Source organism: Gossypium raimondii, chromosome 2 (assembly GCF_025698545.1).
Source record: "Gossypium raimondii isolate GPD5lz chromosome 2, ASM2569854v1, whole genome shotgun sequence".
In the NCBI taxonomy this organism is placed as follows: domain Eukaryota; kingdom Viridiplantae; phylum Streptophyta; class Magnoliopsida; order Malvales; family Malvaceae; genus Gossypium; species Gossypium raimondii.
Window position 1 is genome coordinate 7,104,938 of NC_068566.1, and position 16,029 is coordinate 7,120,966.

Sequence of the window (16,029 nt, forward strand, 5' to 3'; positions counted from 1 at the left end):
GGCTCGAACTTGAAACTTGAATTACTTATTCGAATTAACTTGAATAACTCGAATTTTTTTTAATTTGTTCTAATCAAATAGAGTTTTTTAGTTTGATTATAAAATGTGTACTAACTCATATGAATTTGGTAAGCTGTGCTTATGTACGTTGATTTTAAGAGGTGGAAAAGTCGTTAAATGTTTTGGCTATTTAAAGGGATTTTTTTATTAAAACAATCTTAAAATATTAATTAATTATGAAAATTATTTGAACAAAAATTAATTTAAGAAAATGACCCATTTTGTAATACCTTAATACTCGGCCTAGAAATTTTGACCGAATCTTAGAGGTCACATTGGCCGGCCTAGAACAAAAAGCCGTTCAAACCTCATAAAATTTTCTGAAACTACTTTTGCTCGTGTTTAACAAAATTCAGCAGTAGGCTTTACTTAAGTTTTGCAAACGTTAGTTTAATTATCGCTAAGGTTACATTGAAGCCAATTTGATATTTCCTTATTCGGTTTGCAAACATTTCAGATTTAACAAATTGTTAATTGAAGTTTCAAAATCAATAGTGAAGCGGAAAATCTGACATTCTTCTATTAATTGAAGTTCATAAAAATGACACTTAAAATTTGGCCAATTATTAAAGAAGGAAAAACAAATAATTGACTAATGTCCATGCTTGAAATTATTAATCTAACTCAAAACTAGAAACTCATACCACAATTCATATAAAATATTTACAATCCGTTTGAAAATGATTTATTAAATCTTAGGAAAATACTTTATTAAACCAAACCAAGATGAGTAACTCCGAGACCTCCAATTTACTGAGTCCAAAACCTAACCTCGCGGATTACCTGAAAATGTTAAACTAAGGGTGTGAGCTACAAAGCTCAGTGTGAGTAAAAAACAAATGTAAATAAGCAGAGTTGATCAGTCAATCATAAGCACAAAAATCGAATGACTCATGATAACTAAACACATCGATTAAAGCATTTCAATTCACGAATGTTACAACATCCATATATGTAGGACATACTCAAATACGTGACAAATGCAAATAAATACCATCCAACCATCCAAACACACCAACTCCGTCCAACCTGCACACCAAATAAGGTACACTAGACCCTTTCATCCACTACACACCAATTTGGGTTATGGTGGACCCATCTAATCGATACACACCATAAAGTGGTCATAGATCACTTGAATGTTATGCAGTCAAACTGTCAACATTATTGCGGGTTTACTGCCAATTTAAGTCAATGCAATTTATTTGCCAAACAAACTTCCTTCTATTCACAACCATGTCCCAATCACAAATGCAAAGGCAAATAGTGTTATGCATATGGATATATAGAATTAGACATGCTCATATTTAGTTTCCAATAACTCTAAACATACTCATAACCGACACCAATTATCTAAATCGCTGACATACATAGATCCTAATTAGCATTTCCAGATTAGCACTTCCAGACAAACTTATATCACAAAATTATTATAACAAGTCATATTAGCAACCTGCACAAATAAAAAAATTAAAACACATATATACGAATATATATAAATCCAACAGAAATACACTCTTCACAGTCAACCAACAATCAATAATCATGTCCCAATCACTCCTACAAAGGCTAGACATGCAAGGGATCACTTAGGGACTAAAATGAATCAATTTGTAAAAAAGGGAAAAAGTTGTAAAAATAGGACCACACGGCTGTGTGGGAGGGTTTAGATCGTGTGACAGGAGCACACGACTGTGTGACTGAGATGCACAACCATGTGGGAAGACTGTGTAACTCTCTGTACCCGTTTGATAAAATTCACAGTTAAGAAGTAGGGGAGACACAGCTGTGCCTCGAGTCGTGTGCGATCGACTAAATCCCCAATAGAGGTTACACGGTTGTGTGCCAGCCCGTGTGACCAGAAAATTACCTTAACTTTTTAAGCGGCACACGCCGGTGTGATCCAAAAACCATACCCAAACTTGCTGCAAAACTCGAAATCAATCATCAAAATCATCCACTCATTACAAGTGTTCAAGAAATACGCCTGAAACGCCCTTCCAAATTACTATGAATCAACCAAAGCACCTCCACAAAATCGATCTGAAACTCGATTTCACAAATACACCACAACTTTTGAGAAACAATCAATCATAACTAAATAAAAAGAAATGAAACAATTGAATAACAACTTAACAACTGTACTTACACTTTTCTTACTTCATATTCTAATTAAGCGAAGACCCGAAAGAACATACGAATTTTTTACGAAGCATCAAGTGTAATAGCTCGATTGTGACCCTAATCAGACAAAGTGGTTTTGGGACCACAAATCCGAGTCAGAAAAATATTTTAAAATTATTTATGGTATTTACAGTATGTGACTTACTATGTGTTAAAATTTCGTATAAAAATTTGATCATTTGAGTGCTCAATTTGATAAAAAGGGCTTAATCGCGTAAAATGAAAACTTAGAGATTCAATTTAAAAGCATCTATTTGTTGATGTCTTTTTAAATGGGAGGTTTAAAAGTGAAATTTAACCACTATATAGATAGTGGACGGTTGAAGACAAGAATAACCTTAGTGTTGTAATATTATATATTAGATAAGTAAGGTTAATAAAGTAAATAAACATATATTATAATATATGAAAATTAAATTAAACAAAAGTCCTTATGTTCTCATCTTCCTCAAAGCCGAAAGTGAGAAAAGAAAAACAAAGAAACATAAAAAGCTAGGGTTCGGCTATTAGGAAGCTTAAATTAAGGTTCGTTTTTGTTCGGTTTTTGATAATTTCTACGTTTTTGAGATCATTGCTTTGTGTACCACAAGACCCATGCTTTAATGTTTGAATTTGGTGTTGATTTTTAGATATGAAATTGATGAATGCTTGAGCTTTGTGATAGTTAATGATGAAATATGAAAGATATGTGAAAAATTAACATGTTTTGTCTTTGAATTTTTGGTGAAATTGAGTAATTAGGGCTAATTTGTGAAATTAATTTTTTGAGGGATTAAAATGTGAAAAAATGAAATGTGTGGATTTTTATGAGCACTAGGTACATTCAACCCTTGTATAGTGTGGACAAATTTTCTGTATTTTCTATTTTATGCCATAGGGATTAAATTACAAAAGTGTAAATGTCAGGGGCAAAATGGTAATTTTTCTATTTATGTGTTTTTGAACTAAATTGAATGTAATAATATTTCAACTAGCTCATTTTGATTATATTTAGATCAAGAACAAAAGAAATCAGAGTTGGATCGGGGAAAAGCTAAAGTCGTCGACTAATCGTCCGGTCTCGATTTTACACTATCTGAGGTAAGTCTATTAGCTATTTAATGTTATTAAATCAGTATCTATGTATGTATATCTATTGTATTTTGTTCACTATAATTTGAATAAGCTTGTATATATACATGTAAATTTCTTGTATTGAATTTAGTTAAGTAATTATATATGTATATATATACATGAATAAATTACGAACTTAGATAAAGACAAGAATGTGTATATATATACATATAGATTCGAATATAAATGTATATACATGTATGAGTTTTGATTTTATCTAAAGGTATAAACGTTAAAAGCGTACATGGGAGTTCGAATATATCTATATGTATATTCGTATATAGGTTCTTGGATTGAATTAAAGATATAAAATCTTATATTTTTATATGTGAGGTTCGATTATATATATATATATATGTTTATAAATTTATAAATACTTGAATTGAATTGAAAGTATAATTTGTAAACTCTTTTATGATTGAACATTGACAACAACGAACATGTGTTTGCTATTAAGAATTTTTCGAGGAATTACTTTGTGTATGTGAAATTGAGATTTCAGGCTTAGCGCCTAGCAGGCTTATTACCAGTGAAACAATATCAGATTTTACGTCTAGCAGGCTTATTGCCGGTGAAACATTTCAGACTATATGTCTAGAAGGCTAAGTGCCGGTGTACTGAATCTAAGTGTCGATGAATCTGTTTAAAGTATGTGATTATGTGTACAGTTATATGATTTTGGTTATTTTTAATTCATGAGCATATATACCTTTGACTAAGTGAGTTTAATGAATATGTACATATTCGGTCTATGCATTTGTAAAATATACATACATGCTTTCGATTTATGGAGTTGATAAATTTATATGTATAAATATTCGGTATATGTATTTGATAAGTATCTACATATGCATTTGAAATGTATATACCTCTATTTATAATTATTTGATGGAGATGAATGCATTCGATCACATGAATTAGATTTGCATTTTGTTATAAGTTTATTATGAGTATACATACACATGGATATGATATGTGTATAACATACATATATGCTCGGTTATATTCATTTGGTTGTAATGTTGTTTGGTATAAATATATATATTCAATTGAACGCATTTAATTGGTACATATATTTTACTATACATAAAATGATCTGAGTACAGTAAATGTATATATATTAATTATATGTGTTAATTGCAATCTCAGTAAATTAAACTAAAGAGTTATATTATTTCTATATATATATTTAGGTCTACAATAGACTTATTAAGCTATAAAATCTTACTTTGTTTGTTTATGTCTTTCCGTTTTATAGACTTAAGATCAAGCTTCAAGCTCAGGGATCGTTAGCAAGATCATCACTCTATTTACTGTTTCGGTATTAAAATGTTTAAATTTTATCTTATGGCATGTACAAGCTAGATAATGTTTTGAAGGTCGTACTTTGATATATATATTGTATATGAGATTAATAGTCATACGCAAATGACTTATTTTCTTAAGGTTTAGTTGGACTGTAATGTCTTTGTTTTGTTTTAAATGGTCAAAAGAGAAGCTTAAAATTTTGCATGTTTAATATTAGACCTAGCTTATCATATGTAACTGATATAATTATTGAACTTTAATGAATGTCTGTTTTGAGTTGTGTTTTGATTACTAATGCCTCTTAACCCTAATTCGATGATGGATATGGGTTAGGGGTGTTACATTTGATTGGTATCAAACCTACAGTTTAGTCAATTCTAGGACTAACATAGCGCGTGTGAGTCTAGTTGTACATGCCATATTCTATATTTCAATAGTGTTATGACTTCTGACATCTGAAAATATGTTTTCGTATAGTAATGGGTCCCGATCAAGCTATAGCTGACGACGTTGAAAATATAGCGCCTTCTCCCGTGCAAGGGGCAGTGCCAGTTGATTCCCGACCTACCTCGAGTAGCCAAGAGGGGGAGGCTAAACAAGCCTTCTACAAAATGATGAACGAATGGTTTACTCAATATATTCGAACCAATCCGGCTATGCAACAACCCCCACCTCAGAATAATCCATATCCAATACATGTGATACCTTCGATGATTGATCCGATGAGGATTAGTAAGCCTCCTATTAATAAAATTATAAAATACGAGGTTGAAGAGTTCAGAGCTACTGATGAGGACGATGTTGAACAAGCTGAATTGTGGCTCGATAATACTATTTGAGTGTTTGATGAACTGTCCTGTACCCCTGATGAGTGTTTAAAGTGTGTCATATCCTTGTTTCGGGACACTGTATATCGCTGGTGGAATACACTGATATCGATGGTTCTGAAAGAGCGAGTTACGTAGGAATTCTTTCAGACTGAGTTCTGTAAGAAATACATCGGCCAGAGATTTATTGATCAGAAGCGTAAAGAGATTCTTGAACTGAAATAGGGTCGGATGACCGTGACAGAGTATGAGCGGAAATTTGTGAAACTCAGTAGATATGCTCGAGAGTGTGTATCAACCGAAGTTATTATGTGTAAGAGATTTGAAGATGGGTTGAATGAAGACATTAAACTGTTAGTTAGCATACTTGAGATAAAAGAGCTTTTCATACTTGTTGAACGAGCTTGCAAAGCCGAAGAGCTCAGGAAAGAGAATAGAAAAGCTGACTTTAAAGCTAGAGATTTCCATAAAAGAACATTCAGTAAATCATTCCAATCGACCTCAAAGAAATTCAAAGAGGATCATAGCTGATCTAAGACTACTGCAAGTTTTTCTAGACGAGATCGAGATCGACCTCCTATGAGTTCACGAGCCACTTCAGTTGCTAGTGTTGGCAATGTTCAATAGAATAGATCAGAGTGAAAATATTGTGGTAAATGTCATCCTGGAGATTGTAGATTGCATGATCGGTCTTGTTTTAAGTGTGGATCGAATGATCATTTTATTCGAGACTGCTCGATGTTAGCCGAGCAAAGCACTGTTCAGAGTACCAGATCGAGTAATGTGTCAGTGCGAGGTAGACCACCCAGATATGCAAGTAATGCAAGTGGTAGTTAGGGAGGGACAAAACACATGGCAGTTCGATCTGAAGCTCATGCACCTGCCAGAGCATATGCTATACGCGCTTGCGAGGAAGCTTCTTCCCCAGATGTCATTACTGGTACTTTCACTCTTTATGATACTAATGTTATTGCATAGATTGATCCTGGTTCGACTCATTCATATTTTTGTGAGAATTTAGTATCCAATAAGACTTTGCCTGTTGAGTTTACTGAGTTTGTGATTAGAGTATCAAACCCCCTGGGCCGGTGTGTTTTGGTTGACAAAGTGTGTAAGAATTTTCCATTAATGATTCGAGATTCATGTTTTCTAGCTAATTTGATGCTGTTTCCATTCGACGAGTTTGATATTATTTTGGGTATGGACTGGTTGACTTTACACGATGCTGTGGTTAACTGTAAAAGAAAGACTATTGATTTAAGATGCTAGAATGACGAGATTATTCATATTGAATCTAATGATCCAAATGGTTTATTGGCAGTGATATCCTCGATGTTGGCTCATAAGTATGTAAGAAAAGGCTGTGAAGCTTACTTTGCATATGTTCTTGATAGTAAAGTGAATGAAAAGAAGATTGAATTCGTACCAGTTGTGTGTGAGTATTCGGATGTATTTCCCGAAGAATTGCTGGGTTCGCCACCTATTCGAGAGGTAGAGTTTGGTATTGAGTTAGTACCGGGGATGACTCTGATTTCAATAGCTCCATACTGTATGGCACTGACTGAATTAAAAAGTTGAAAGCACAGTTGCAAGAGTTGACAGATAGAGGTTTCGTACGACCGAGTTTCTCTCCCTAGGGTGCGCCAGTTCTATTTGTGAAAAAGAAAGATGGAACGATGATAATGTGCATTGATTACAAACAACTCAATAAAGTGACTGTAAAGAATAAGTATCCATTGCCGCGGATAGATGATTTGTTCAATTAGTTGAAAGGGGCCACTGTGTTTTCAAAGATAGATCTGAGATCAGGCTATTATCAGTTGGGGGTTAAAGATTCAAATGTGCCAAAGACTGCTTTCAGAACGAGATATGGACATTATGAGTTTCTGGTCATGCCTTTTGGACTTACTAATGCACCTGCAGTTTTCATGGATTTGATTAATCTGATCTTCAGACAGTATCTGGATCGATTTGTGGTAGTATTCATAGATTTGTGTTACAAACTTTACGAGATAAACAATTGTATGCAAATTTTAGTAAATGTGAGTTCTGGTTACGTGAAGTCAATTTCCTGGGTCATGTTGTATCAGTATCGGGTATTAGGGTTGATCCGAGTAAATTTTCAACTATACTTGATTTGAAACCTCCGAGAAATGTCTCTGAAGTTCGAAGTTTTATGGGATTAGCTGGTTACTATAGACGGTTTGTGAAAGGTTTTTCTATGATTGTGACTCCGATGACAAAGTTGTTACAGAAAGATGTTAAATTTGAGTGGTCAGAAAAGTGTCAGAAAAGCTTCGACCAGTTGAAAGCCTTGTTGACTGAAGCTTCAGTATTCGTTCAGCCTAAATCGGGAAAAGAATTTGTTATTTATAGTGATGCATCTTTGAATGGTCTGGGTCGTGTATTGATGCAGGAAGGTCAAGTCATAGCTTATGCTTCGAGACAGCTAAAACCGCACGAAAAGAATTATCCGACACATGATCTGGAGTTGGCAGCTATTGTATTTGCATTGAAGATATGATGCCATTATTTGTTCGATGAGAGATGTCATGTTTACTCCGATCATAAGAGTTTGAAATACTTGATGATATAGAAAGATCTGAATCTGAGACAGCGTCGATGGTTAGAATTACTTAAGGTTTACGACCTTGTGATTGATTATCATCCAGAAAAGCTAATGTTGTCGCCGATGCTCTAAGTCAAAAATCATTGTTTGCTTTGCATGCATTGAATACTCATGTAGATATATCTGATGATGGTACAATAATAGCTGAGTTGAAAGCAAAACTGCTATTTGTTCAACAGATCTGTGAAGCTCAGAAAGCCGATGAAGATTTAATTGCAAAACGGGCCCAGTGTGACTGGGATGTTAATTCAGAGTTTCTAGTTGATGTTGAGGATTGCTTGAGGTTCAGAGACCGATTATGTGTTTCAAAAAATTCAGAGTTAATTTAGATGATCTTGAATGAAGCTCACAGTAGTCGATTATCTATTCATCCGGGTAGCACGGAAATGTATAATGATTTAAAATAGCACTATTGGTGGCGCGGTATGAAACGAGACATTTCTGACTTTGTTTTGAAGTGTTTAATAGGTCAGCAAGTAAAAGCTGAACATCAGGTACCTTCAGGATTGCTTCAGCCGATCATGATACCTAAATGGAAATGGGACAGAATCACGATGGATTTTGTATCTGGTTTACCGTTGACACCGAGCAAGAAAGATGTTATTTGGGTTGTAGTGGATAGATTGACTAAATCGGCACATTTTCTTCTGGTTCACACAGATTATTCACTTGATAAACTAGCTGAGATATATGTTTCACAGATTGTGAGGTTACATGGTGTACCTATTGCTATAGTTTTGGACAGAGACCCGAGATTTACATCGCAGTTTTGGAAGAAACTGCAAGATGCTTTGGGAACGAAACTACACTTTAGCATAGTTTTTCACCCCTAAACAAATGGTCAATCTGAACGAATCATTCAGATACTCGAGGATATGTTAAGTTGTTGCATTCTCGGTTTGAAGGTACATGGGAACGATATTTGCCTTTGATTGAATTTGCATATAATAATAGATTTCAGTCTAGCATCAAAATGGCACCTTACGAGGCTTTATACGGTCGTAAATTCCGTACACCATTGTATTGGACTGAGCTTAGCGAGAATAAGATACACGGGGTTGATTTGATTAAAGAAACTGAGCAAAAAGTGAAAGTGATTCGGGATAGTTTGAAAGCAGTATCGAATCGCCAAAAGTCATATACAGATTTGAAAAGAAAAGATATAGAATTTCAAATTGAGGACAAATTATTTTTGAAAGTATCGCTGTGGAAGAAAATACTCGATTCAGTCGTAAAGGCAAATTGAGTTCGAGGTTCATTGGACATTATGAGATTATTGAACGTATCAGGCCGGTTGCTTATAGATTGTTGTTGTCATCTGAACTAGAAAAGATTTACAATGTATTCCATGTTTCGATGCTTCATAGATATCGATCTGATCCTTCACATGTGATTATTCCATCTGAGGTTGAGATTAAATCTGATATGTCATATGAGGAAGTTAAAGAGTTACGAAAGAAGAGAATTTCATTAGTTAAACTACTATGGCTTAAACCCAGAGTCGAAGAAGTAACTTGGGAACCAGAGGATGCAATGAAAGAACGTTATCTAAACCAATTCACCGGTAAGATTTTCGAGGACGAAAATCCCTAAGGGGGAGAGTTGTAACAGCTCAATTTTGACCCTAATCGGACAAAGTAGTTTTGGGACCACAAATCTGAGTCAAAAAAACATTTTAAAATTATTTATGGTATTTAAAGTATGTGAATTACTATGTGTGAAAATTTCGTATAAAAATTTGATTGTTTGAGTGCTCAATTTGAAAAAAAGGGCTTAATCGCGTAAAATGAAAACTTAGATATTTAATTTAAAAGCATCTATTTGTTGATTTCTTTTTAAATGGGAGGTTTAAAAGTGAAATTTAACCGCTATATAGATAGTGGACGATTGAAGACAAGACTAACCTTAGTGTTTTAGTATTATATATTAGATAAGTAAGGTTAATAAAGTAAATAAACATATATTATAACATATGATAATTAAATTAAACAAAAATTCTTATGTTATCATCTTCCTCAAAGCCGAAAGTGAGAAAAGAAAAACAAAGAAACATCCAAGCTAGGGCTCGACTATTAGGAAGCTTAAATTAAGTTTCGTTTTTGTTCGGTTTTTGATAATTTCTACATTTTTGAGATCGTTGCTTTGTGTACTACAAGACCCAAGCTTTAATTTTTGAATTTGGTGTTGATTTTGAGATATGCCATTGATCAATGCTTGAGCTTTGTGATAGTTGATGATTAAATATGAAAGATATGTGAAAATTTAACATGTTTTGTCTTTGAATTTTTGGTGAAATTGAGTAATTAGGGCTAAATTGTGAAATTAAATTTTTGAGGGATTAAAATGTGAAAAAAAATGAAATGTGTGGACTTGTATGAGCACTAGGTACATTCGGCCCTTGTATAGTGTGGACAAATTTTGTGTATTTTCTGTTTTATGCAATAGGGATTAAATTACAAAAAGTGTAAATGTTAGGGGCAAAATGGTAATTTTCCCATTTATGTGTTTTTGAATTGAATGTAATAATATTTAAACTAGCTCATTTTGAATATATTTAGATCAAGAACCAAAGAAACCGGAGTTGGATCGAGGAAAAGCTAAAGTCGTCGACTAATCGTCCGGTCTCGATTTTACACTATCCGAGGTAAGTCTATTAGCTATTTAATGTTATTAAATCATTATTTATGTATGTATATCTATTTTATTTTGTTGAGCTATAATTAAAAATAATTTGATTGAATAAATTTGAAGTATAAATGGTATATATGTATATACAATGTTCGAATATATAGGTATATGCTTATATAAGTCTTTGAATTAAGTTAAAGTATGAATGGTATATAGATATATATATATATAATGTTTGAATATTTATATATGTATCTATATGTATATGTTCTTGAATTTAGTTGATTGTGTGAGGGTTATATATGTATACACAAGGTTCGAATACATATATGTATATACATGTATAAATTCTTGGTTTAATTAAAGGTATGTATATTGTAGTTGTATAGGTAATTTTGAATAAGTATGTATATGTGGGTTGGGAATGTATATGAAAATACTTGAATAAATCTTGAATATTTTTAAGGTATGAATGTTAAGTATGCATGTGGAGTTTTGAATATGTATGAATATACATGTATATGTTTTATATTGAACTTAGGTATGAAATTAAATATATATATATGTTAATTTCAAATAAGCATGTATATATACATGTAAATTTCTTGTATTGAATTTAGTTAAGTAATTATATATGTATATATATACATGAATAAATTATGAACTTAGATAAAGACAAGAATGTGTATATATATATACATATAGATTCGAATATAAATGTATATGTATATACATGTATGAGTTTATGATTTTATCTAAAGGTATAAATGTTAAATACGTGCGTGGGAGTTCGAATATATCTATATGTATATTCGTATATAGGTTCTTGGATTGAATTAAAGATATAAAATCTTATATTTTTATATGTGAGGTTCGATTATATATATATATATGTTTATAAATTTATAAATACTTGAATTGAATTGAAAGTATGATTTGTAAACTCTTTTATGATTGAACATGGACTACAACAAACATGTGTTTGCTATTAAGAATTTTTCGAGGAATTACTTTGTGTATGTGAAATTGAGATTTCAGGCTTAGCGCCTAGCAGGCTTATTGCCGGTGAAACATTTCAGACTATATGTCTAGAAGGCTAAGTGCCGATGTACTGAATCAGGCTTTAAGCCTAGTAGGCTAAGTGCCGGTGAATCTGTTTAAAGTATGTGATTAAGTGTACAGTTATATGATTTTGGTTATCTTTAATTGATGAGCATATATACCTTCAATTAAGTGTGTTTAATGAATATGTACATATTCGGTCTATGCATTTGTAAAATATACATACATGCTTTCGATTTATGCAGTTGATAAATGTATACGTATAAATCTTCGGTATATGTATTTGATAAGTATCTACATATGCATTTGAAATGTATATACCTCTGCTTATAATTATTTGATGGAGAGGAATGCATTCCATCACATGAATTAGATTTGTATTTGGTTATAAGTTTATTATGAGTATACATACAGTTGGATATGATATGTGTATAACATACATATATGCCCGGTTATATTCATTTGGTTGTAATGTTGTTTGGTATAAATATATATATTCAATTGAACGCATTTCGACATGTACATATATTTGACTATAAATAAAATGGTTTGAGTACAGTAAATGTATAAATATTAATTATATGTGTTAATAGCAATCTCAGTAAATTAAACTAAAAAGTTATATTATTTCTATATATATATATATATATATATATTTAGGTATGCAATAGACTTACTAAGCTATAAAGCTTACTTTGTTTGTTCATGTCTTTCCGTTTTATAGACTTAAGATCAAGCTTCAAGCTCGGGGATCGTCAGCAAGATCATCACTCTATCTACTATCTCAGTATTAAAATGTTTAAATTTTAACTTATGGCATGTACAGGCTAGATAATGTTTTGAAGGTCGTACTTTGATATATATATTGTATATGAGATTAATAGTCATACGAAAATGGCTTATTTTCTTAAGGATTAGTTGGATTGTAATGTCTTTGTTTTGTTTTAAATGGTCAAAAGAGAAGCTTAAAATTTTGCATGTTTAATATTAGATCTAGCTTATCATATGTAACTGTTATAATTATTGAACTTTAATGAATGTCTATTCTGAGTTGTGTTTTGATTAGTAATGCCTCTTAACCCTAATTCGGCGACGGATAAGGGTTAGGGGTGTTACATCAAGCGACCATGGTGAAGGCACAAAAAAAGAAACAACTCAAATTTGCTAGAATTATAGGGTGCACTGATGGTAATAGAAAAGAAAGGAAATCGAGGAAAAAGAAATAAAAACAAAAATCAAAGAATACAGTGCCATAGAAAGGAAAAATCAAAATTGCCAAAGGAAGTGTAGGAGAGAGGGGAACATAATTCTACTTTGCTCACACAAAGATTTGAACACAATACCAAAGGGTAAGCAAACATCTTACCACTGAACCAACAAACTCATTCTATTTTTAAAACGCAAATAAAAACATAAAAGTCTATTTGAAACCATGTACTTATCCTACAAACCTTGATCCTTCTAGCCCCAATTTCGAGATGTCACACGTTTACTATAATCAATGTCGATGCCTCCTAACCAACCGGCGGCACCACCCACTTTTTTGTGTAATCATTACCTAATCATCATTTAAAAAATATTTTGGTGCCACTACCATGTCAAGCAACACCTATATGTATTTTTTAAAACACATGTGAAAAACACGGGAATTTGCAGTGGAAAAAAAGAATTTTTTTTTAATGGGTGTCGTCGGTCTGTTAGGCGACATTAGTCAAATTCTATATATTTTTTTAATTATTTCAATGATAAAAAAAATTTGGTGCCACCTGCACTGATGGCTATCAGGGAATTTTTTTTTAATAATGTCACCGGTCTGTCAGGTAGCACCGCTGATTCTTTAAATATATTCTAATTGGTGTCGTCATGCTGTCAGGCAACACCAGTAATCCCACCATGTTGTTAGGCAGCACCACCTGAACTATATAACCTCACCCCGACTAAAAAATTGTATCTTTTGAATATTTTGGTTTTTGTTTAAGTTTTTTTATGACTGTTTAAGAGAAAAGAAAAAAGAGAGGAAGATTTGTGTTTAGTAGGAAGGAGAAAGCAAGAAAAAAGAACAAGAAATATTTGTGTTTTAAATTTAAAAAATCAAGTTTGAGTTTATAAGGTTAGTTTGTTATTATTTGTATGTAATTATATTTTTTTTAGTAGGATCTACTATTTGTTAAAATGAAAGCTAACTTTTTTATTTTAAATTTATTTTATAGATATTGTACTGAATATGAATAATCAATTCTTCGTACATGTTCATTTCGAGAGGATAATTTTACAAACAATAGTTGGTTGCATATTTGAATCTCGTCGGCAAATAGGATACAATTTAATAAAAATGTAAAACTCGAAGATATGAAAAAAAAAAGATTACTGCAAAAATAGCTCGACATTGTGGAGGAGGATGTTTAGACTATTTTACAAATTTTCAGTTTCATCAAATTCTATCAAATTTACCGAAATGAAACTTGTAGATGATGAAGACTCGAAAACAATGATCACACTTTATTGCTCAAGTGAGAACTTGAACTCTGAATCAATTCAGTTGTTTGCTGAGTTAATAGATGTGGAGCCCGTTCAAAATGTCACTTCTTTAAGTCAATAATAATATTGAGTTCAAGATCCATGTATGGAGGTTCCAAGAGTGTCTATTGATAGGTGATTGTCTATACACAGGTTTGACTTTGATCTGAATGTTGGATAATAGAATAGTGGGATTATGGAGGGATGAAACTTGAACCTGTGGTGACATCGGTGTCGCCTAACAGCGTGGAGGCACCAATTAAGAAAATATTTTAAAAAAATCAGAGGTGCCGCCTGACAGACCCGCAACACCCATCAAATTTTTTTCCCCTGATAGCAGCCAATGACGCCTAACACAATGGTAGCACCAATTTTTTTTTATCACTAACATTAATTTTTTAAAAAAATTTTGACCGATGCTGCCTGATAGACCGACGACACCCATTAAAAAATCTTTTTTACACCATGAATATTCGTATTTTTCACGGGTATTTTAAAAAATACATACAGGTGTCGCTTGACACAGTGATGACACTAAAAAAATTCTTTTTTTAAATGATGATTGGGTAATGATTAGGCCGGAAAAGTGAGTGGTGCTACCAGTTAGTCAGGTGACACCGACATTCACGATAGCAGATGGATTATTTTCCTAAATAATTTTCCGTTCAGATTATTTTCATAATTAATTAATATTTTAAAGTTATTTTAATAAAAAAACCTATTTAAAGTATATGTTCCAAAACTTGAAAATGTGGTGCTTGAAATGACATGTATTTTGATTGTGATAAATATATGAGAAATGGTTGAATGCCCTAATACGACTTGAATATAATTAATATGTCAATAGGAACCGTTAGCAGTATGATGTCTATTTCATGTACGAGATTAATTAGATAGGGAATGTGTATAGTATGGAGATTGGTATTGCTGTTTTGTGTTTATTGGGTGTAGTGGAGGTTAATGCCATGTTTGTAATGCACTATATGTGCTATTCTCTTGGGGGAAGGATTACATGATATGATATGATTGTACTTTATGTAATTGGTGTGGTGTAATTTTGCACTGTATGTGCTATATGTTGCGATGATTTAATAGTTTCGTATATTTTAATTTTTGGATTAATCTAAGTTTATTTTGCGCAGATAAATGAGTAAGGATAATGTTCGTAGATGAACTTATAAAAAAATGCCAACTAGAAAAGGGCATAGATATGTTCAAAAGACATGTTGAACAAGCTTGAAGATTAAGACGATATTTGAGATATCAACTAAACTTCAATGGTAAGTTAAGATAAATTGATAATGAGATTTAATACAATATTGTATTAGTATATGTAAGTTAAGCTAGTAGTTATAAATGAATTGGAGACATGTTTAAAGACTCTTCAATGGTTAGATGTTTGTATTTTGCAATTGGTAAATTTGGATAATGAAGCTTAACGTGAAATGCTAACTTAGTAATTGATAAATGAATTTATATGATAAATTGACTGCCATAATTAAAATGGTGTAACATGGAATTTAGTTTGGAGTTATTGCAATGCTTAGTGCGTGGAATTTGTTTTGTAGAGTATCAGAGTGACTAAAAAAAATTAAATTTTTAAAAAGTTCATAATTAAAAAATTAGAAATACTCTCATAATTAGTAATTAATGCAGTTTATCCAAAATATTATCCACAGACAACAAGGTTTTGCTAAAATA